Genomic DNA, 23,293 nt, shown 5'->3' with positions numbered 1-23,293 from the left:
CTAGCTGCAATGAAGATTGTAGCAGTTAATATTAGGCTGGAATATTATAAGCAGAATTTTGAAGGGTGAGAGCTTATTTTCTTTCACAGAAATAAGATTCATTCCTACAGTCTTGAAGGAAAAAAACCTAATCGTTTAATAATCATTTTCTGCTGTTTGCTAGCTGCAATGAAGATTGTAGCAGTTAATAAGAAATCCCAACAACATCGAAGCAAGTAGAATATCATGTAAAACTTTATGCAGGGAAATGTATGGTTGACTCTAATGGGCAGTTTTGTTCTTCCCGTCCCTTTCTTGGATTCCCCAAGAATTTTCTGAACTCAGAACAAGAAATCTACTCCCAGCCAGCTTCCCAGGAATGCCCATCTCCATGAAAAAAATTAAGTCAGTCATACTGAGCTTTGTTAAAGACATTTTAGTAAGAAGAAATGGATTGAAAATCTGACCGTGAAAAGAGGCACCATAGGAACACAAGGCAATGGCCAAGAAATACTAAGTTGTGAAGCATTGGCTCAGCTGGCTGTTTCTCTAGGGAACAGAATAGATTTCAAATAGAGAGGAAGTAGGGAGACGGTGCGAGGACTTGAGCTCAGATCCCCAGCACATACTTAAAAAGCCAGGCACTATAGAGGGTGTCTGTCACCCCAGTGCTGTGTCAGGTGGAAACAGGTGGATGCCTGGGACTCATTGGCCAACCATCTGACTGGACCAAATGAGCTACAGGGTCAATTCAGTAAGAGACCCTGCTTCAAAAAGGAGAGAGCACAAGAGGAGAGTAGCCAACATTGTCTATGACCTACACACACACACACACACACACACACACACACACACACACACACACACACACGCACTCACATGTATAGGCATGCACACACGTGTGCACATACACCAACCCACACACACCCATACACACAAAGAAAGAGATTTGAATTAGAAATATTAAATTGGGTTGGGGATTTAGCTCAGTGGTTAGAGCGCTTGCCTAGGAATCGCAAGGCCCTGGGTTCGATCCCCAGCTCCGAAAAAAAAAGAACCAAAAAAAAAAAAGAAAGAAAGAAATATTAAATTGGACCTTGAAGTCAGATGCTATTGATAGTGTTAAAGCCAACCCAATCAGTAGGGAGAAACGCCAGACTCTGCGTGGATTGCCTTGTTTAATCTTCAGAACACTGAGTTTACAGATAAGGAAACCAAAGCTCAGAGGATCAAAGGACGTTGACTGGTGATGGAACCGTGTTCATCAACAGTCTAACCAGGCATCCTTCCCAGCCCATCAGATGTGCCTCTCTCCCGGTGTAGACAAGAGCAGTCTTTGTTGTCTCTGAATGAAAACCGTCCTGAGTTTTTGAAGTTGTATGATTCAAGAGCCTCTGGCTCAACCTAGGCTTACAAAAGAAAGGTAGTCGCAGCTTGCTAACTGAGTTGCTAACTCGCTGGCCATTCGTTTGTTCTGAATGGGTCCCAAATCCCCCAAGGAAAGAAATGAGATGTAAGAACTTCTGTAAACAAAAGCAAAGGGAAGGAGGGGAGGGAATGACTAACTTTAAAAAATATTTTTTTTCATTTTCTTACATTCATTTTTTTGTGTGTGCATGTATGTGCCACTGAACATGTGTAGAGGTCAAAGGACAAGTTGCGAGAATCTCTCTCCCCTTCCTCCATATGGGTTCCAGGGAACGAACTCAGTTTTTAAGGCTTGTCAGCAAGTGCTTATCTGCTAAGCCAGCTCTCTGGCACTAAAATGACTAGCTTTCTGAGAGCCCAGTCTAATGCTAATGGACTCCAGTTAGAGAAGAGGCATGGGTGTCTGGGAACCATGTATGTGTGCTGTTACACTAGCATCACAGGTGATGGAACCCAGTCTCCAAGATGATGCCGTGTTTGTGTTCTTTACCGTGTGCGTGCGTGTGTGTGTGTGTGTGTGTGTGTGTGTGTGTGTGACTCACTCCAATAAAAGTTAGATACTATATTATGACAGCCCTATTTTTTAGAGGTGCAAATCCAGAGGGGCACCACTGACATTTGCAATTTGTGTGCCAAGGTAACAAATTAGATCAGGGATATGTGGATGGTGGTAGAAATGGAGGCCTCTTATTAAGGAGGCACTCAAAAGGATAGAAAGGAGCCACTGGGAAACACAGAGGTTCAAAGGTTCCAACACTGAGTTCTGGTCCTTTAGAGGTCATTACAGGACACACATCTTCTCCATATCTCTCAGGCTCCTCTCCAACATGTTCTATTTTGATTTATATAGTCCAGTGGGCAAGGGTTTCCAATCCTCCTGTCAAATTGGCTTCTTTCATATGTTAATCTTTCTCTCTCCGTCTCTTCCTCCCTCCCTCCCTGCCCCCCAAATACACACTTCTGACAAGTTGCCACCACCTTGAGTAAAGACTGAAGCCCCAACAATGGTGGATCAGTGATGGATGGGACCACACCTTGACCAGGACAATATAGGCATATTTGAACCTCAATCTCATGGTACAACCCTGAATATGAACTTGGAGTCACTGAAGCCCTTTGTTTATCTTCTTTCTATACTATTACATGTCTCTTTAATTGGCATGTTGAAGACAGGAAGCCCTGCTTTGTCCTAAAATGCCAATAACAACCCTGAGGCTCCTCCCCTACCTCCCCACTCATCTCCCTTTCCACAGCAGGACACCTTAGGCCCGGCTTACTTGTCTGTCCACTGCACAGAGCAGGGCAGGCCTCACCCCAACACCTAGCTAAGTGCTTGCCACATTACAGCTATCCAGAAAGTTAAGAAAGGCTGTCAAGTTCCCATGGCTGAGAGCCACTAATAGCTCTGAGGAAGACGTAACAGAGTCCCAGACCTTAGCACAACTGACTCCATAATTGAAGTGTTTAGTTTCTGGACCCTAAAATAAGGGACTGAGGTGCACATTTTACATATCAAACATACCTGGTCTCCAGGTTCTCCCAACATTCCTCAGTCCCTACCTGGCAAACCATATCCTAACCTTGAACTTTCCAGCCCAGGGGCTAGTCTGCCCTTCCCCCCCAGAGGCACCTCCCTATATAATCCAGACATTTTAGTCTCTCTCTTCTCTTTTTTCTTCTTTCTCTGTACTTTTGCCCTTTCTCCTTTTATCTTTTCCCTCCCCCAACCCCTCTCTTCCCAAGGCAACTCCCCTGGTCTCAATCCTTGGGTCCAGTGAACTCACCTGAGAGCAGTTTCCCAATAAACCTGCCTTTGATATACTCTAATCTGGCTTGCATTGGCTCATTTCACAGGTAGAGAAATAATCTATCAGGAAGTACCATTCAGGCTATAAAACTCAGGATGTAGAAAGCACCACCAACCAGAAATAAAACAAAGACTTAATCCATCAAAGTCCAGAGTACTGGGAAAGTCTCTAAATGTACTGGCCTTGCCTTCTGGCTTCTGTGGTCCTGCATCTGGCTAACTGTTCTTGTTAACCGAAGTATGTCAGCCCAGGACATCGTCTTTGTGCTTACGAGAAAGGCTTGGAGCATGAACATGCGGTATAGACACCGGCCCGCTAATAAAGACTTTCCATTGGCTTAAATCCACGTCTGAGCAGTCTTCTCTGGTGGATACCCCACCACAAGGGGAAGCAGCCTTAAAGAAATTGCCTGGCCCCAAGAAATAGAGGAGAATCTTTGGATGACAGGGGCCAGGGACTCCCCCTAAGAGAAGCCAGAATCCAGGCCACCAGGCCATCTGCCCTCGAGATGAAACATAATGACAAGTGAGCCAAGGACCACAGGTTACCCTGACACTAGGACACCAGCTCTGGCCAGGACCCAGCATCCGACCAGGCCTGCATGTTATTCTAAGCAATCGACCTTGATCTAGAAGCTAAGCTATCTTTATTTAGAAAGCAAAGAGAGTTGCCATGAGGGAAGGAGCCCAGGCTATGTGTGTGTGATCTGTCAACTCATCAAGTCTAATCTGGGACTGGGCTCTGGTTAATCAGAAACTAGGTTTCTAGAAACCATCAAGCTAAGGCGGGGGAGGAGGACACCCAGCACAGTGGAGTTTTCCATCTCGTTCCTCTCTGTGATTTGATTTAGGGAATCCAACTCAAAAGAAAAAGATGTTTTTCTTCATCTTGATCCATACCCAAAAGGAGAAGAAAGAAAGATCCTCTCCCCTTCCAGAGTTTCCCTACTCAGTCTTGATAGGTGCACACATTCTAAACCTAGGCATGTGTGCTCAGCATAGAAGCTGCAGTAATGGCTACATTGGAGATACAACAGTAGTTGTATACCCATAATCCCCACCATTGAGGAAGCTAAGGCAAAAGGACTGTGAGTTAGGAGCCAGTCTATGCTACAAGATAAGACCCCATCAAAAAGGAAGAAGCCGAAGTTTAACATGGTTGCATCTTTCTCTCCCTGGTGATTATGCAAACAAAACAGACTTGTCAGCCACTTTATCCTGGAAGTCCATCGTCCACGATTAGCCTCGCCCCAGCTTCTGTCACCGTTCTCAGTCATCAGAACCCTCCCAGGCTCCAGTTCAGCCAATATGTTAGCAACCAGGCATCTCCAGCAGGCTGAGGTCAGGGACATAGGGATCTAGGGACAGCATCATTCTAGGACATACGTCATTAGCTGCCAAGAGGCAACACATTTCCACAGTCCCAGCTCCTCCTCATGCACATGGGTTATATCCCCTAATAAAAAGCCAGCACCTCCTCTCCCTTTCCTCATTTTCCCTTCCACCTCAATCAGCAGCAGCCTCCGCATATCCCCCAACCCCAGTAAACTTCCCAAGTGAGATCTGACACATGGTGTGACTGACGGCAGTCGCTTAGATCCTAATACAAGACAGCTTTGTTTCTAGCTTTATTCCAAGTAGATTATTTAGGAAACAAAGAAGCCAAGCTGCAGATCCTTTTTTCTAACTTGTTCTTTTTCTATTTTGCAGACACTTTTTTTTTCCCAAAGAGAAAAACCTTCATTTCTATAATTGAATTTATCATATTTTTCTCTTATAGCTTTAGGCTATGTGTAAGCGAGGTTCCATATCACACTATTATGTATTTGTTTTTAAAATCTCTCAAGTTTTATTGTAAATTTTTATTACCTAATTTTTAGCCAAACTTTATATAAATCATATACAATAAAATGTAGCCACTTTAAGGAATCTGGGGGATACCACGGTGTATGGGCTGAATGAAATTTCTCCACCTGAGCTATGGCCATCACCAGATTCCCCACCACCACCTTTTTATTTTGATGTAGTGTCTCACTAAATTCCTCCAGCAGGCCTTGAACTCACTGTAGCCCAGACTGGCCTTGAAGTGTCAGTCTTTCTGCCTCAGCTCTGAAGAGCTAGGATTACAGGCCTGTGCCAACACGCCCAGGTTTTCTTCGTTCTAATTCTATTGTCGAGTACAATTTCACTTTCTGGATGAACCAGAATGTATCTGTCCACCCACCTGTTTAATGCTAACTAGTTTTTTTGTTTTTATTAATAATTCTTTTCGGCTTTATAGCTTTGTTTTCTTGTGGGTTAATTTTTAATAGATGTTTTTAAGTCAGGACAATAAAAAGCGCAAAGGTCACACATACCACCTACATACATGCAGCCTGCTCCACTGTCAACTTCCTACACCACAGCGGCACATCTGTTACAACGGGCCAGCGCACTGTTGTGGACCGACGTTCAAAGCTGACAGTGACATCCACTCACAAGGTTCTACAGTCTGTGGATCTAGATGATGTATACTGCCACATGTCCCTCGTTATCATGTCATACAGAGTGGGCACAAGTCCCGCGTTTTGCCTGTTTACGCTTCTCTAACCTGTGACCACTGACAACTGCTCTTCTTCCTGCCTGTCGTTTTGTCTTTTCTAGAATATCTGTGTATGTGCCTAACTTCCATCTGCGTATCTTCTCTAGTGTCACATCCTACACTCACCTTTCAGAATGAGTTGAATAGACTTTTTTTTTTTAATTGCTGAGTTTTAAGAGCTCTTCATATAATTTTGTGCTAGTGTCTCAGGGTTGGGTATTCATGGAAAATACCCAGAAAGAGTCAGTGTAAAAGATGGAGAACTGATTGTGGATCTCCATTTCAGAGGTTTCGGTCTAAGGTCACCTGGATCTATAGCTTTAGGCATAAGTTGGCAGACTGTCATAAGGTTAGGGACAGGATGTGATGGGAAAGGTACTCACCTTAAGGTAGTCAGGAAACAGAGAGGAGACAAGAAAGAGGAGGGAGAGGAGGAGAGAAGAAAGGGGAAAGATGGTGAGAGAAGGGGAAAATAGGGGGGAGGGGAGAGATAGAGGAACCAGGACAAGATACAGCTCTCAAAGACACCTCCCCAGTAACCTACACACACACACACACACACACACACACACACACACACACATACACCACCACCACCACCACCACCACCAACGACAACAACAACAACAACAAAAACAGCAACAATTTTAAAAAAATCTACCAGTGGGGACCAAGCCTTCAACATATGGGCCTTTTAAAGATATCCTTTGTATCTAAACTTAAATATCTTGGATCATAAACAGTCTTGTATTTTCTCGTTGTTGGGACCAAATTCCCAACAGAAAACAACTTAAGGGAAGACGCATTGATTTGGTTAATGAATTACAGTTCAAAGAAATACAGCCCACCATTGTGGAAAGTCTTGGCAGCTGGGGCAGAGGGCAGCTGGTCATTTCTCATCTACAGTCAGAAAGCACACAGGAAGTCAAGCCGGGCTGTAATGCTTCAAGGTCTGCCTACAGAGCACACTTCCTCTGGCAGGACTCCACAACCCTCTCAAACAGTATCACAAGCTGGGGCCAAGAATTCAAACACATGAGCTTATGGCACAGGGGGTGGGGTGAGGTGTGGGAACGGGGTGTCATTCTAGATATAAAACATAACATAGCTTGTATATGACAATAGTTTGCAAATATTTTCTTGCATGCTTCGACTTTCCTTCCAACTCTCTTGATTCGAAGTTTTGTTCCATCCATTTAGATTCAAAAGGGTTATGCAGGGAAACCAAGTACAATTATCCATCATGTAAAAGCATTTCAGCCAACAATGGACTGTATTATGTGGTGGTGGTGGTGGTGGTGATGATGATGATGAGCCCCTATCATTGTAATATACCAGTGACACAATAGCTACCTTATTATGTTTAAATGTATTCTACATACCTTGTACAACCATCAAATTACCTAAAGGCAATTTCCTCAACCAATAATCTACAACCAATAATCGCTAAGTGACTATACCATACCATACGTTTGAAGGTGAGATATCTAAACTCACCTTGGTCTAGAGAGATAGCTCAGCAGTTAAGAAGAATGTGTTGTTCTGGCAGATGACTTGGTTTCATTCCCAGCACCCATCTGGTGGTTCACAACCACCCATTGGCATGCACAAGGTGCACATCCATTCGCTTGGGCAAACACCTATACACATACAATGAAATAAATAAATAAATCTAATAAAAAACATGTGTAAGCAAGAAATTCACATTTCCCCTGTTGATCTAAAGTGCTTTTAAAAAACTAAATTCTCATGTGCATTTGGACCAAAGCCATTGCCTTGTAGTCTGTTGAAATAAAGGATGACTAAGAATCTTTAGACGTGGCAAGGCTCCCAAGTTATTTCTGTGCACAAGCTCACTCTATCCTGGAGTGTGTATTAAACTGCTGGGGAACCGCATGGGGTTGGAACTTTGTCAAGGGTAACCAGGGCATCCCAGTGAACAGAGAGCATTAAGCTGGGAGTGCTGGACACGTCTCTCCCTTTTCAAGCTGGTCATTCGCTAAGGGCAGGAATAGCATCACGTCTCTCAAACAAAGATATTCTTTCTCATCAGTCAAAGGAGGTCTTGTGAAGTTGGTGATGTGCTAGGGACGACCGCACCACTTTCCTGAATCACTGGCTACCTGCCTGAATGAAGTATTGGCCACTCCCTTCCCCCTGTCCCCAATTGGTCCTCTTCTCTTAAAACTGTTTCTGGCACTGTGGTTCCCTGTGACCGTGTGTACCATGGGTCAAGAGAAAGAAAGACGCCCTGTGTTTGGTCCAGTGCTTACATTCCTGCTGGCCAGCAGAAAACCAGTTGGGGATAGAAAACACCAGCCTCACCCTGCAGCCGACTATCTCTGGAGGTTAGGTGGGCCTCCAGAGCTGTCTGCTGCTTAATCTGGGTGGGGAAAGCTAGACTCTGCCCGCAGCATCTCATCGCTCATCTTTTTCTGGGCTACCTTGCTCCGCCCACCTTGGCCAGCCACCCTGTTTTCTTATTCTTCTTTTTTTCCTTCTCATCACTTTGTTCTCCTTATCATCAAAATATATACATAATAATAATAATGTTCACATCTTTTGCCAGAAGGACAAAGGACAGACAGGGCTAAGCAGAGTCCTGGGAATGTAGACACCCCAGAAAAGGGATCATGACATAGAGCCCAACGTGGAAAACAGAAGTTAGGGACTTTCAATAATAAAATAAGTCAAGCCAGTCAGTGGTGCAATGGATGATGTATCTATCAATGGAGTCAGAAAAATGGCACAAATTAGGGTTGCTTAGTGCTGACCAGACTTGAGGTCTGCAAGAATTCGTGATTAATATATCATAGAGAGCAATTTAATACACTGAAGTTTTCTGTTTGGTTTTTGGTTTTTAATGTAATGAGTGCTCTATATAAGCATATATACCTACATGCCAGAAGAGGGCATCAAATATCTCTATAGAGATTTGATATCCATGAGCAGCCACGTGGTTGCTGGGAATTGAACTCAGGACCTCTGGAAGAGCAGCCAAGCTCTTAACCACTGAGCCATCGCTCCACTCCCTAATACACTCTATATCACATTATTAATACAAAAACCGGTCCCTTTTAGCAACTCCATCTTAATGTGGCTGTAGCCTGAAGTGGTAATGCCTGGGGCTGGAGACAGCACAGAGCTGTGAACTGTCAGGGGCTGGAGTTATAGGTACATAGCTTGTCTCTTTCCAGTGATGGTGGCATCACTCTGCTCCCTTCTGAGACAGTCACAATGATATAAAATATCTTACACACAGTAAGCATGTGGCACATTCCTATGGTTGTATACACTTGATGAAAGGAAGTTTAGTCAAATCGTCCAATACCTACTAAAGTGTCCTTGTCCTAGTCATGAAGCTAGCACCTCTATGGTGATGAGTTAATTTGGGTTAAACGTATTTGTATACATTAGTATACATGCCATGCATATATTTTCTTCCTTCTTCCAACCACTCTCCTCTCATTCCTGACCCTCCCATCATCCCAGAGAGATCACTGCCCAAGCTGCCACCAGCTATATCTCCTGATGGATCTCCTATTCCCTTCTGTGTCCTCCTTCAGTCCAACTCCCATGTTACCAGAATGAGTTCTGTAAAGAGAAAGCGAGGCCCTCATATCACCCAGGTTAAAGTCTCCAGTGGTGTCCCACACGACTACAGACGCCTGCAAGAGCTGGCCCCTATCTTGGCCTCCTGATTCCTCTGCTTTTCCCCCTGTCTGTCTCTTCCTTAAACATTCTCAGGGCCTTTATGCTTTCTATGCTCAGATCACGCACTTGACCTCTGAATGGGAATTATACCCTCCATCCAAATGAAACAAGAAAATTCACACATTGAAGTACTAACTTCCAATCCCTATAGGGATGTGACTCTTCTGCAGAAAGGGCTTTTACAGAGGTAGTGGAGATAAAAATCAGGTTATTCTTGTGGGATCTAATGCAATTTGATTTATTTCTTTTTGGTTCTTTTTTTTTTTTTTTTTCCGGAGCTGGGGACCAAACCCAGGGCCTTGCGCTTCCTAGGCAAGTGCTCTACCACTGAGCTAAATCCCCAACCCTGATTTATTTCTTTATCGGAGGAGAGGGTGACACAGACACACTTAGGAACAACTATGTGAAGTGTGATGTCACAGTCAGAAGGCAGCCATCTGCAAGCCAAGGAGAGGCCTCAGAGAAAAACCAAACCTGCTGACATTTGGATTGGAGTTCTGTGTGGAAGCCCCTAGTCTGGGGATTCGTCTTGGCAGCCCTACTAAACTACTACCGCCCCCAGCCACATCTTCACCTGGTTGCTTTCCATTTCGTTCCAAGTTCCCAGCACAACTGGCACATCTGCAGAGAGGCCGTCCATCCCAACCCACGAATTCTAAACAATTCTTCCTTCTTTTGCTTGTTTTCGTCACAGTAATGTGTTATGTCTGGAGACCAGCACATTGCTGATTTTCCACTAGAACCCAAGAGATGGCTGCCTTAATGTACCCCCTGGGCTTAGGTAGAGCCTAGCACAGAGAGGACAAGTGGAAACCATGCATTAACCGTTCACATGGGTGAATACAGAAGAGGCTACAGATATGAGACTCTGCAAGCGTGGAGAAGCGAGCTGCTTGCTACGTGCCGGGAATCTTGGCACTCAGAGGGTGCTGGAGCAGGGGCTGTAAGTGGACCAGGGTCTGGAGGTCAGAGGAGAACTGTGCAGGCACAGAGGGGAGAGGGTGATCCAGAGGAGTGTCTGCAGGCACAGAATGAAACAACTGTGTGACAGCAGGCAGCGCCAGAGGTGCCAGTGACCTGGAGTAACCTCTGTTTAGAGGAAGGGTGGGAGGGTGGGAAGGAGAGGCGAGCAGGCACCTCCACGTGAAAGGCTGAGTGCCAGAGCCAGGAACTTGAACTTTCTTCCCTCCTTCCCACTCATTCTTCTGCCCTGTAAGGAGGGGAGAAAGTACAACTCATAGATTTATTGATAAAAATTAACTAAATGGATTTAGTTGCATATTTCTGTACACAAGTTTTGTTTCAGCCTTTGACCCGAGTGTGGATTCGGCAGTTTTCTCAAACCACAACAACGGTTTGGCTACTTTCTGACTTCTTCAGCCACCCACCCCTTACGTGCCCATACCTGGTAACTTCATGCCATGGACACAATCTGTTTGTCCACATCAAAATAGAGTCCTGCAGGCGATTTGTAGGAAACAAATTGTGTCAGCTGTAGAGTCTCTAGAGCCCAAAACAATCGAACAGTTGTACAGTTCAGCTAAAAGGACTGTTTTTCAATTTTAATTTCTTTGTGCCTACAGAACACGATCTGTCCCTTACCTTTTTTTTTTTTTTTTTTTTTTTTTTTTGAGACGTGTTCTGTAGCTCCGACACACTCTGTATGGTGAATAGCCCATGCTTTCCATGTGGTAAACATTCCATGGGCCATAGGACTGTGAAATCTTCTGGGTATGTTGGAACACACCTGTAGCCTCAGCACTTGGCAGGTAGAGGCAGAAGGAGCTCAAGGCCAAGCTCAGCTACAAAGTTCAAAACAGCCTGGGTTGCAAGAGATCCAGGCTTCAAATCGACAACAGAGCTGGCAAATGTCAGTTCAATTCCCAGAGCCCACATGATGAAAAGAAAGAACTGAACCCTGCAAGTATCCGCTGACCTCGATGTGCCTGCTGTGGCCTGGGCACTACTCCCCCTGCCCTATACACAAAGAAAATGAAGAGGGATTTTAAAAACAACAACAGGGGTTGGGGATTTAGCTCAGTGGTAGAGCGCTTGCCTAGCAAAGCGCAAGGCCCTGGGGTTCGGGTCCCCAGCTCCAAAAAAAAAAAAAAAAAAAAAAAAAACAACAAAAAAACAACAATAAGCGTTGTTGAGATATAGTCTATAAATAGTCTATAAATCTCAGGATAAGTGATTGATTGTAGTAGAACCCAATTAATCTTCTCAAATGATCCTGGCGGCAGAGGCAAGTTCCTTGACAGTGTCGTTCAAAGCCCATGTATGCTCACTTATTTCTGTCTTCCTGATATTTGAGCCTAATTCTAAATTTGTCTTCTTCCTCTGTATAGCCCTACTAGTTTTTACTAACTGGATTGAACCATGATGAAATTATTTTCTTTCAGAAATAGCCTGGTGGTATTCTTTGCTATGAAGTCTATTTCATTTTAACCCAGCCAAAACAGCTCTAACTGCTGCTAATATGGCATATGTGGTGGTTTGAATAAAATTGGCTTCCACAGATTCATAGGGATTAGCAATAATAGGAGGTGTGACCTTGTTGGAAGAGGTATGTCACTGGAGGATGGGCTTTGAGGTTTCGAATGCTGAAGCCAGGTCCAGCGTCTCTGTTCCTGCTGATCTAGATGTAGAATTCTCAAGTATTCTCCAGCACTATGTCTGCTTGCATGCTCCCCACCACAATGCTGGACTAAACCTCTGAACTGTAAACAGGCCTGTACTGGCTGGTTTTGTGTGTCAACCTGACACAAGCTACAGTCATCACAGAGAAAGAAGCCTTAGATGAGGAAATGCCTTCATGTGATCCAGCTGTAGAGCATTTCTTCAGTTAGTGATCAATGGGGAGAGAGCCCAGCCCATGTGGGTGGTGCCATCCCTGGACTAGTGTCCTCGGTTCTATAAGAAGGCAAGCTGAGCAAGCCAGGGGGATACAAGCCAGTAAGCAGCAGCTTCCATGGCCTCTGCATCAGGTCCTGCCTCCAGGTTCCAGCCCTGCTTGAGTTCCTGTCCTGACTTCCTCTAATGGTTGATTGTGTGGAAGTATAAGTCAAATAGACCTTTTCCTCTCCAATTTGCTTTTTGGTCACAGTGTTTCATTGTAGCAATAAAGCCCTGACTAACACACAGCCCCAATTAAATGTATTCATTTATAAGAGTTGCCATGATCTCTTTAGAGCAACAGGACACTGACTAAAACAAACCTAGTACCAGGAGTGGGGTATTGCTATGACAGACCTGACCACACTTCTTGGTGGAATGTGGACTTAGACTTTAGATAAGAAAAAGAAAAAAAAAACAGTTGAAGACTTTAAGTGGGGCTTAATGCACCAGACTACTAGAACAGAGAAGACAGTGGTGCTGAGAACAATGTAGATTATAACTGATGGCTAAGCTCAAGAGGTTTCAGAGGAGAAGATTATTAATAAATAGCCTACAGATCATTCTCGTAATATTTTACTGACAAAAGTGAATACTTTATGCCTTTGTCCAAAAACCTGCCTAGGGCTAAATTGAAGAGTTTTAGATTAACAGTGATGGCAGAGGAGATTTCAAGACAGCTTAGTATGAACTGTACCATGAGGTTATTAATGATGAAAGAGCTTTCTGAAGACTCTACCCAGCTTTGCCTCATTTATGAAGTCTTCCATTTTAGCTGAGGTGAAAAGGCATCATTCTTTGCTATTAACCCTGAGCAAGACAGCTCTTCATCACCTACCTATTTGCCCAACTATTAAGCCTACTAAGAGGTGGTGATCTGGGATAAAAGCTAAAGAAGATGAGAACTCGTTTTACAAAACCCAGCCCTAGAGGGAAGCAGTCTCCTGTGAACTGCAACTACCATCACACTCCTCACCAAGAATTGTTTGCCAAGAATCTGTCCATGCTTCTTCTCACAGCACCACTGCCAAACCAGAAACAGAGCTTCTAATCAATGGCCCTTGACCATGGCCACTGATTCAAGGCTGATATTGTGCCAAGTATTGTAGAAGGAAGAAAATACTAAATAATTTTGACTTTGGGAACTGAAAGACAAGCCAGCAATGAGATGGTCCACGGGCATTCCCAGCATTCTGTTTCCTCAGTAGGAAAGTCCACAGGGTACCCTGACACAGACAGTAGAGAGAACTTACAGTACTGTTTCACAGAACTTCACAAAGTAAGGAGTAAAGATAAAGTTCCTAAAGGTTTTTGAATCTATAACTCAGAGAAACAGGCAAGTAGGGGATTGGAATGAGAGTTCAGTCAACATAGATGATAACCAGAAATGGTGGGGGGTGACGTAGGATGCTAGGAGGGAAGGCTAAGAAACAGTTATTCTCTCTTCCTGTCTGTAAGAATAGCAGAGTACCATTAATAGTGCCAGGGCCAATTGGTATCTATAGGAAGTATCTCCCCTTCTCTGATGAGAAAAGAGAGGAAGAATGGGAGAGGGGGTGTGAGGGTAGTCCTGGAAGGAGAGGAGGGATGTAAAATGAATGAATGGTTGAATGAATGAATGAATGAATGAGTAAGGAAAACCATATGATGTGACTAAAAGGAGAGGAAAAAAAGCAACACAATTCTAAAACAAATTTGAAATTTTAAATGTACCAGAACCTAAATTGGAAAGAAAAACAAAGTTAAGTGAATGGGGTTTGTTATGTTACCTTGGCTGACCTTCAAATCCTTGGCTCAAGTGATTCTGCTAAATAGCCTGGATTATATGTGCACATTAATTCTACTCCATGCCACCTCCACTAAGCCTACACACATGTGGTTCAAAACCTTGACACTTAAGAAAGTCACTCTTCAGTTGACACCACTCACTGCTGTGGCCTTCTGAAAAACCTCAAACCCCTATTCAAAATTTGCTGCCCCCTTTCTAGTCCTTCTAGCTAGCATGGATTGAAGTGGCTAAAATCCTCCTGATTCATGAATACAGATACCAATCGCTGACTCAAGAATGTCTGTCTGACCAACTGGCACAAGATAAAGAGAGAGGGTTGACATCAATTACCCAACTTTATCGAGAGGTAGCTGGAATAGAAATAGATGCTCACAAGACCTTTGGCCTTCTGGTGGTTTGAATGTGCTTGGCCCAGGGAGTGGCACTATTAGGAGGTGTGACCCTGTTGGAATAGATGTGGCCTTGTTGTAGAAAGTGTGTCTCTGTGGGGGTAGGCTTTGAGACTCTCCTCCTTGCTGTGTGGAAGACAAACTTCTTCTGTTTTCTGATCAAATTGTTGAACTCTCAGCCCCTCCAGTACCATGACTACCTGAATGCTGCCCTGCTTCCTGCCTTGGTGATAATGGACTGAGTCTCTGAACCTGTAAGCCAGCCCCAATGAAATGTTTGCCTTTTATAAGAGTTGCCTTGGTCATGGTGCCTGTTCACAGCAATGGAAACCCTAACTAAGACAGGCCTCACCTTCCTCTATTCCCTATCCTATAAAATCGTTTCTTTTAAAAAATATTTATTCTATTACTTTATGTATGGTGGAGGATGGGTGTCCAAAAAAAGTCAGAATTAGATATTAGAGTCCTTGGAACTAGACTCACAGGTGTTTGTGAACTTTCTAATATAGGTTCTGCAATCTGAACTAGGTTCTCTGATAGAATAGTAAACTCTCTTAAACTACTGAGCCATCTCCCCTAGCTTCCCTCTTTTATTGTATTTTACTTTATTAGTGTGTAGTGGGGAGAGGGTGTCCTGGATAGTTTGGTTTTTGTTTTTGTTTTTTTTTTTTTTTTTTGTCAACATGAGACAAGCTAGAGCCATAGGAGGGAAGGGAAAGACAATTTCGATAATGCCTACATAAGATCCAGCTGTAGGGCTGGGTAGGGGAGGACTCAACCCATTGTGGGTGGTGCTATCCCCAGGGCTGGTGATCTATAAGAGAGCAGGCTAAGCAAGCCATAAGAAGCAATCAAGCAAACAGCATCCCTCCATGGCCTCTACATCAGCTCCTGCATCCAAGTTCCTGTCCTGTTTGAGTTCCTGTCCTGACTTCCTTCAGTGATGGACTATGATGTGAAAGTGTAAGGAAAAAACCCTTCCCCCACCCAACAACTTGCTTTTGCCCATCTTTCATCTCATTGACAGAAACCCTAACTAAGACAGGGGCACCCACACATTTCACATGATATGTGTGGAAGTCAGAGGGCGACTTGTAGGATTTAGTTCTCTCCTTCCTTTATTCGAGATTCAGGGATCATGCTCAGGTCATCAGGTTAGGTGACAAACAACTTTACCTGATGAGTTCTCCCCTACACGGACACTATGTGCTCTACAAGTGTGCAGTGCCTGAGGAGAGCAGAAGAGGGTGACATCGCTGGATCTGGAATAACGGGTGTCGTATGCCACTCATATAGGTGATGAGAACCAAATCCAGGTCCTCTGGAAAAATGAACAGGTGCTCTTAAACACTAGTTATCTCTCCAGTCCGTGTGTGTGTGTGTGTGTGTGTGTGTGTGTGTGTGTGTGTGTGTGTGTGTGTACAGGTGCTCTTAAACACTTAGCTATCTCTCCAGCCTGTGTGTGTGTGTGTGTGTGTGTGTGTGTGTGTGTGTGTGTGTGTGTGTGAGTACGTACGCATGCATGTATGTATGTATTGAGACAATCTCATTGTTTAACTCTGGTTGGTCTGGAACTCACCATGTAGACCAGGCTAGTTCAAACTCACAGAAATCTTCCTACCTCTGTCTCCCCAGTGCTAAAATTAAAGGTGAATGCCACCATACCTGGACACAGCCCCCACCGTGCACACATATATGCTGAAATATTAGATTACTGAGGCTACTCCTGATACAGATCTTTAGCCACACCATACAGTCCTTTCCTTTCCCTAGATTGCAGAATGCCTATCATGTAACAGCCCCATATAAATTTGTTTCCTTTCCTTTTCTTTTCTTTTTTTTTTTTTTTTTTTCGAGCTGGGGACCCGAACCCAGGGCCTTGTGCTTGCTAGGCAAATGCTCTACCACTGAGCTAAATCCCCAACCTCATGAATTTGTTTCCTAAATTACATTCTTGTATCTATCTATAACCCTCACTAATCTGTTAAGCTCAGAGGCTTTCCCCTCTAAACTCAGTAACCCCTCTCTCAAAGCTCAGAGACTCCTACTGTCTAAGGCAGTGACTCTCAACCTCCCTAATGCTGCGACCCTTTAATACAGTACCTCATGTTGTGGTGACCCCTGACCATAAAATTATTTTATTGAGACCTCATAACTGTAATTTTGTTACTGTTATGAGTTGTAATGAAAATATCTGATATGCATGATATCTGATATGTGACCCCCAAAGGGGTCACAACCAAAAGGTTGAGAACTGCTGCATAAAGTCTATGAATAGACCTTTGTTCTGCAGTTCTTTTGGGTCTCCTATTCCAGTTTCCCCTGCTGTTGAATGGCTAGCCTTAAGAAGCACCAGATCGGGGGTTGGGGATTTAGCTCAGTGGTAGAGCGCTTGCCTAGCAAGCGCAAGGCCCTGGGTTCGGTTCCCAGCTCCGAAAAAAAAAAAAAAAAAAAAAGCACCAGATCCCCTGAAACCTGTCTAAGCCTATCTACTGAACACGAATCTTTATCGTTTAAAACATTGAGCATCCCCCCAAGCCTGGCTTCCACCTTGATTCCTCCCAGTGTAACTCAGCACTGTCAGGTAGACTCACACCACTGCTAACCGTCACCATTTTCAGACTTTCTCATTATCCTAAGCTCAGCTTTGTCCTCACGAACGATTAAACTTCCTACAGCCTTCTCTCCCAGGAGCTTCTACTGTGCTTCTGTCTCTGTGACTTTGCCTTTTCTTTCCTTTTTTATTAAAAGAACAGATATAGAACTAAAAGCTAAAAGCAAAATCTTATAGTCGTTCACAGAGATGAAAGTGAAGAGGCAGGAAGGTAGGGAGGGTCTAGTCTTTTTTTTTTTTTTCTTGTAACTTTCCTAGTAGTATATATTTACTTTATGACCATGCGAACAGCCTACCTACTTTTATTGTGGTTAAAAATCTACAACATAAAATTTTATACATCAACCGCTATGGAACACAAAATTTATTGGTGTTAAGCCCATTCATGAGCTAGGTGTGCTGGTGCATGCCTGCAAATTCAGTACTCCAAAAGGTAAGGAAGGAGGGAAGGAGCGTTTTAGGCCAGCCTAGGGTGCACAAAGCAAGTTCAAAGTGAGCCTAATATATAGTAGGGCTCTGCCTGAAATATTCAAGAGCTCAGGCCATCACACACAGGCACGCACACACACACACACACAGAGAGAGAGAGAGAGAGAGAGAGAGAGAGAGAGAGAGAGAGAGAGAGAGAGACAGAGAGAGAGACAGAGAGAGACAGAGACAGAGACAGAGACAGAGACAGAGAGAGACCACTGTACATTCACATCATTGTGTGGCCATCATCCCTATCAGTGCCTGAAACTTTCCTAGTATCTTAGACTGAAATTCTGTACCCATGAAGCATGAGCTCCCCGCTCCTGTCCCTTTCTTCCCCTACCCTTGATTAACATTTTCCTGCTTTCTTTCTCAGTAGCTTGACGATCCTAGGTACTTCATGAAGCATAAAATATCTGCCTTTATGTTCTGGCTGATTTCACTTAAAAGCTTGTCCACACTGCTGTTCCTGTCGCAATGTTCGTCCCTCTACGTGCATATATCACATGTGGTTCATCCATTAGTGCATTTGTTGCTAGGGAAACCCCTTCAGTTGTCCTGGATGATGCTGTGGTGAGTGCCTGCTTTCATGTCTTGGGGTGTATGCCCAGGAGTGAGACTTTTGGGGGGGCTCACTGTGTAGTCCCTCACTGCAGTGGCAACATTCTGCGTTCCTTCCAGCCGGAAGCAAAAGTTCCGACTTCTCCACACCTGGCCAAACCTTGTTATTTGGCGATTTTTGTCTGTTTGTCCAGTCACCCTATAGGTACCTGTAGTATCCCATCTTGATTTTGATCTTATTGCCTTGGTGATTGATAACATTAAATGTATTTTCACAAGCTTGCTATTGTCATCCTCTGCAGCAGGGGTTCCCTGGATCTCTGGTCCCTCAGAAGGGAAGCCAGTGCAGGGCAGGTAGCCAAGGTCCCAGGGTTTCTTCAACTACCAGAGCCAATGCCAACTGCAGCAATGAGCAGCAGTGAGCGACGGCAGGTGCAGCAAAGGCGTGAGCCCAGCTGGCAAGGTGGGTCTAAGGTCCAGCAATGAATACTTCAGGAAAGAAAACGCTTCCCCAAAGTGTTACAGCTCAGTAAAACAGCCACTCTCAGATGATTCTTGGAGAAATAACAATGTGGATAGGGACTTCATAAACACTGAGGAGTAGGAAGGGATCCAGGGGTAGATGCTTCCCATTGGCTCAGATCGATATATTAGTAATGCTCTATTAGCATGGGAAAGGACTTCGGGTGTTTTCCCTAGGAGACTGAATGTCACAGCCCTCTCAGTGGGGTGTCATGGTTCAGTGTTCCAGAGCAGGTCTTGGCAGTGAGTACTTTTTCTGAGTTTCACGGGGTTTGGGGCTCATTCAACCTTACAGTTCTGTCTGGAGGCACGGTCCACTTGCCCCACATGCGATCATTTTTTTAAACTTTTTTTTTTCTTAGAGCCATTCAAATTCTCTCCTCACTCTGTTTGATCTGGACTGTTTGACTACATTGATTTTGTTTGTTTAAGGACACTGAAATGACTCAGTAGGTGAGGACTCAGAATGGTTAACCCTAGATGTCACTTTCATTACATCAACTAAAACAAACATCTGGGCGGCCTCCAGCAGGTTGAGGGTAGGAGGATTGGTTTGTTGTTGTTGATGATGATGTTGTTTGTTTGTTTGGGTTTTTTTTTTAATCATATTATTTGATGTGGGAAAACCCACTTTATATCTGGGTCATTTCAGACTAGAAGGTCCACCTTAAATCTGGGTCATTTGAGGTCAAAAGCCCCACCCTAAATTTGAGCCCTAGCTTCTAATTGTAGCCCATATACATGATATGAAAGAAAGAAGCGTTTTGCTTTTTCCTGTTTCCCTCTCTGGTGTTGGCAAGTTTATTCTGCTGCTGAAGAATTCCTTCATTAGTATTAGAACCTACTTCTTTGGAATTTCAGCATAGACTGAAGACCAGCTGAGACACCCTCCCTTATGGTCAGAACAACTACCTGATTCTTGGCCTTTCTGTGAGGAAACAGCCACTTCTGGGCTAACGGGACCACAGCCTGTACACCACTCAGCTAAATCTGCTTTTAATATATAGAGATCAATTCTGTTCTTCTAGAGAAGCCTGGCTAATACAGAGGCTAATACAGATTGTTATATGAGGTGGCTAATACAGAGGCTAATACAGATTGTTTTACGGGGAGTGGTTCTAGAGAAATGCCTGGATTGTTTTAAGTGTTTGGAACAGGCTTTCCAAGTTGCCAACATCTACAGTTCCTGAAGCCTCTCCCAGAAGAACAGACTACATGAACAATCCATGGTGTGAACTATTTGAAGAACTTACTGAGATAAATTCATTTGATTAGCTGATTTGCCTGTTGTGAGGAGGAAAAATGTAGTGACTCTGTACATAAAACTTTTTCTAATTCCTTACTTTTAAGAATAATTGGTTTATTTTTATGTATAGAAGTACACTGTAGCTGTCCTCAGACACACCAGAGGAGGGAATCAGATTACAGATGGTTGTGAGCCACCATGTGGTTGCTGGGAATTGAACTCAGAAACTCTGGAAGAGCAGTTGGTGCTCTTAACTACTGAGCCACCTCTCTAGTCCCAACTTTTTTTTTTCTGTAGAGCCTGTCTGGCCTCAAACTCTGCCTCTCGAGATCTCCTGCCTATGCCTCTGGAGAGCTGGATTGGAAGGTGTGCACCACTGCGCCTGACTGTGCATAGTTTTCGACAATTTGTGGAAAAGAGATGCTCTCTGGTTGTTTTTTCACATCTCTGGATAAATCCACAAAAGAATGAGATTCCTGATAAAAATTAAGCAACTTCTAGCATCTCTGAATATAGTAACAAGGAAAATGAATTAACCCTGAGATACAATTGGCTGGCTCCTGGTACATATGAACAATTTAAAGGTTTCTAAGTGTCGCAAGGCCCTGGGTTTGGTCCCCAGCTCCAAAAAAAAGAACCAAAAAAAAAAGGTTTCTAAGTGTGCCCTGGAAGAGAACCTTCTCTACAGTAGTCGTAGAGTTCGAACTGTGGGAAATCAAATGAAACCCTCATTGGCAAATTGGCTGAATTATAACAAAAATTCCAGCCCCAGCCTTGTGTGTTGAAGGAAGGGAATTGATGGTAAGGAAGGGAATCTTGTATCTTGAGATGGAGATGTGTAAGAGGTTGGGGCTTAGACGTTTGAAGCCTTAGAGCGGTGGCTCTCAACCTTCCTAATGCTGTGACCGTTTAACACAGTTCCTCATGTTGTAGTGACCCCCAACCATATAATTATTTCATCACCACTTCACGACTGTAATGTTGCTACTGTTAGGCGTTCTGATGTAAATATCCGATATGCAGGATACCTGATATATGACTCCTTTGGGGGACAAGACCCACAGGTTGAGAACCACTACCTTAGAAGTAGTCTCCCTTCCCTTAGCAGAAGATACACCTCGACCCTCTACAGTATTGCCCTCTCTGCCTTTGCCTGAGGAAATTAATCCTTCATTGTTTGCTGAATAGCCAGTGACTTCCCCAGGAGATGCCAGGCGGGACAATCCTGATGTCCCTCGGGGCCCTTCAAACATTGCCCCTAAATGTACAGGGAAACTTCAGGCTTTTAGAGAGGAGATAGAAAGTGTAGTCCATGAGGAGGTCTGTTAACAAATGAACTTACTGAGTCTGCCAATTCATTCAAGCAGAAGCCTGGGGATATTCATGGATTTTAAGGGTGTGAGATAGCCACAGAAGGAACATAAAACTGGATCAGGCTGAGTTTGCTGATACGAGCCTGCTGAGTGGAGATTCTAGGTTTAATATGTGTAATGGCTATTCCTGGTTGTCAACTTGACTATATCTGGAATGAACTATAATCCAGAATTGGAGGGCTCACCTGAGATCCAGATCTCAGGGCTGGGAGATATGAGTTTCTGACCTGGATCTTGGCCTGGAGACCTTAAGGCATAGTAGCTATGAATCCCAGGAGTCTAAGGCAAGGAGATCTCTGAGTTCAAGGTCAACCCGGGACAAAACAAGTCCCAAATCCAGGGGTGGTGGTACACAGCTTTAATATGAGCCATAGCTTCTGCAGGAGACCTACCTACGGACATCGGAAGAAGGAAGACACACTTTTCACCTGCTTGCATTTACTTGACAGCACTTCTGTTAGAATCTACTAGCCTTGGAGGACTGAGCGACTACTAGATCCTTGGACTTTCAATTCATAGCTGACCATTATTAGGGAGTTGGACAACAGACTGTAAGTCATCATAACAAATTCCCTTACTCTATAGAGACTAACCGTAAGTTCTGTGACTCTAGAGAACCCTAATACAGTATGGATGCCTAAATAGTTAAGAAAAGGTGTCAAAAGCTTGATTGGTTTGACTGAAGCCGTTTGTCAAAAGGTGGCCTACCGAAAAGGAGCAGGAGATGCCTGATACCCCTTGGCTTAGTGTTGGCGAAGGGCTTTTAAGGTTGAAGGAAATTCTTTTTTTTTTTTTAAAGATTTATTTTATTCATATGAGTACACTGTAGCTGTCTTCAGACACACCAGAAGAGGGCGTCCGATCCTATTACAGATGGTTGTGAGCCACCGTGTGGTTGCTGGGAATTGAACTCAGGGCCTCAGGAGGAGCAGTCAGTGCTCTTAACCGCTGAGCCATCTCTCCAGCCCTTGAAGGAAATTCTAATGCTAGAGTGGGTACACTGTGTAAAACCTAATTCTCTATGTCATAAAGGTCCAAAAGACATGCTCCTCACTAGTTTAATAAGACCCAAAATGGCGAGAGGGGCACCAGCACACTAGGAAAACCTTGTTGTAGCCCTTTTCCTTGAGCCAGACCTTACAGTTGGAGATGCTGCTGATCAGTTGGATGACTTAAGTGAGATAGGTTCAATTGGGCCCCAGAGCAGCAGGGGCCAGATGGCAGTCTTGACTCATCAAAGGCAAGGTGAACCTAGTTATCACAATAGGAAGCACAAACAATGTCCATAATGGCCTAACAAACAATGGTCAGCACAGGCAAAGTAAACTTCTCAGAGGCGTGATTCAAGGGAACCCTCAGTACTGGCTCATCAGTCATGGTGTTTCCAGAAATGCTACGTTTTTGTTCAATCCGTTTAAGCAAAAAGACGCTCAAACAAATGAAAGAAAAGCTTCATTGGATCATAGCATGAGGGAATCTCAGCTCGTGGACCCGTTTCTAGCCAGTTTTCAGACCCGGAACCCTTTGAATGAAGATATGTCCAAGTCCCCCCAAAGAAGGACCTTGAAAAATACCTAAAAGTTTTGCTGTTACTCTTTTCCCAATCATTCTTCAAAGAGAACTAAGGCCTTTTACAAGGGAAACTGTGCACTGAGAGGAAGGACACAATCAGACTTTCTAGGATCTACTGGAGACTCAAGAATCACTGTTGCCCTTCACCTAAAGTAGGGGCTTATGAAGATCGGGCGATTAATGCATTTTGGGTTAAAGTCTGACACACAGTGAGTCCAGTATGGGTCCCTGAACTCATCCTGTGGTTAATTCTCCAGTTCAGAATCTATAGTTGGAATATGTATGATTAGAGTTTGGCAGTTTCCACAGAGGTTCCCTGACCTGTGGAAGGAGGGTTGGAAATGCCAAATGG

The sequence above is a fragment of the Rattus rattus genome, chromosome 8, assembly GCF_011064425.1.
Source record: "Rattus rattus isolate New Zealand chromosome 8, Rrattus_CSIRO_v1, whole genome shotgun sequence".
NCBI lineage: Eukaryota > Metazoa > Chordata > Mammalia > Rodentia > Muridae > Rattus > Rattus rattus.
The sequence above is the reverse complement of the archived record's forward strand: the minus strand, read 5'-3'. Positions refer to the sequence as shown.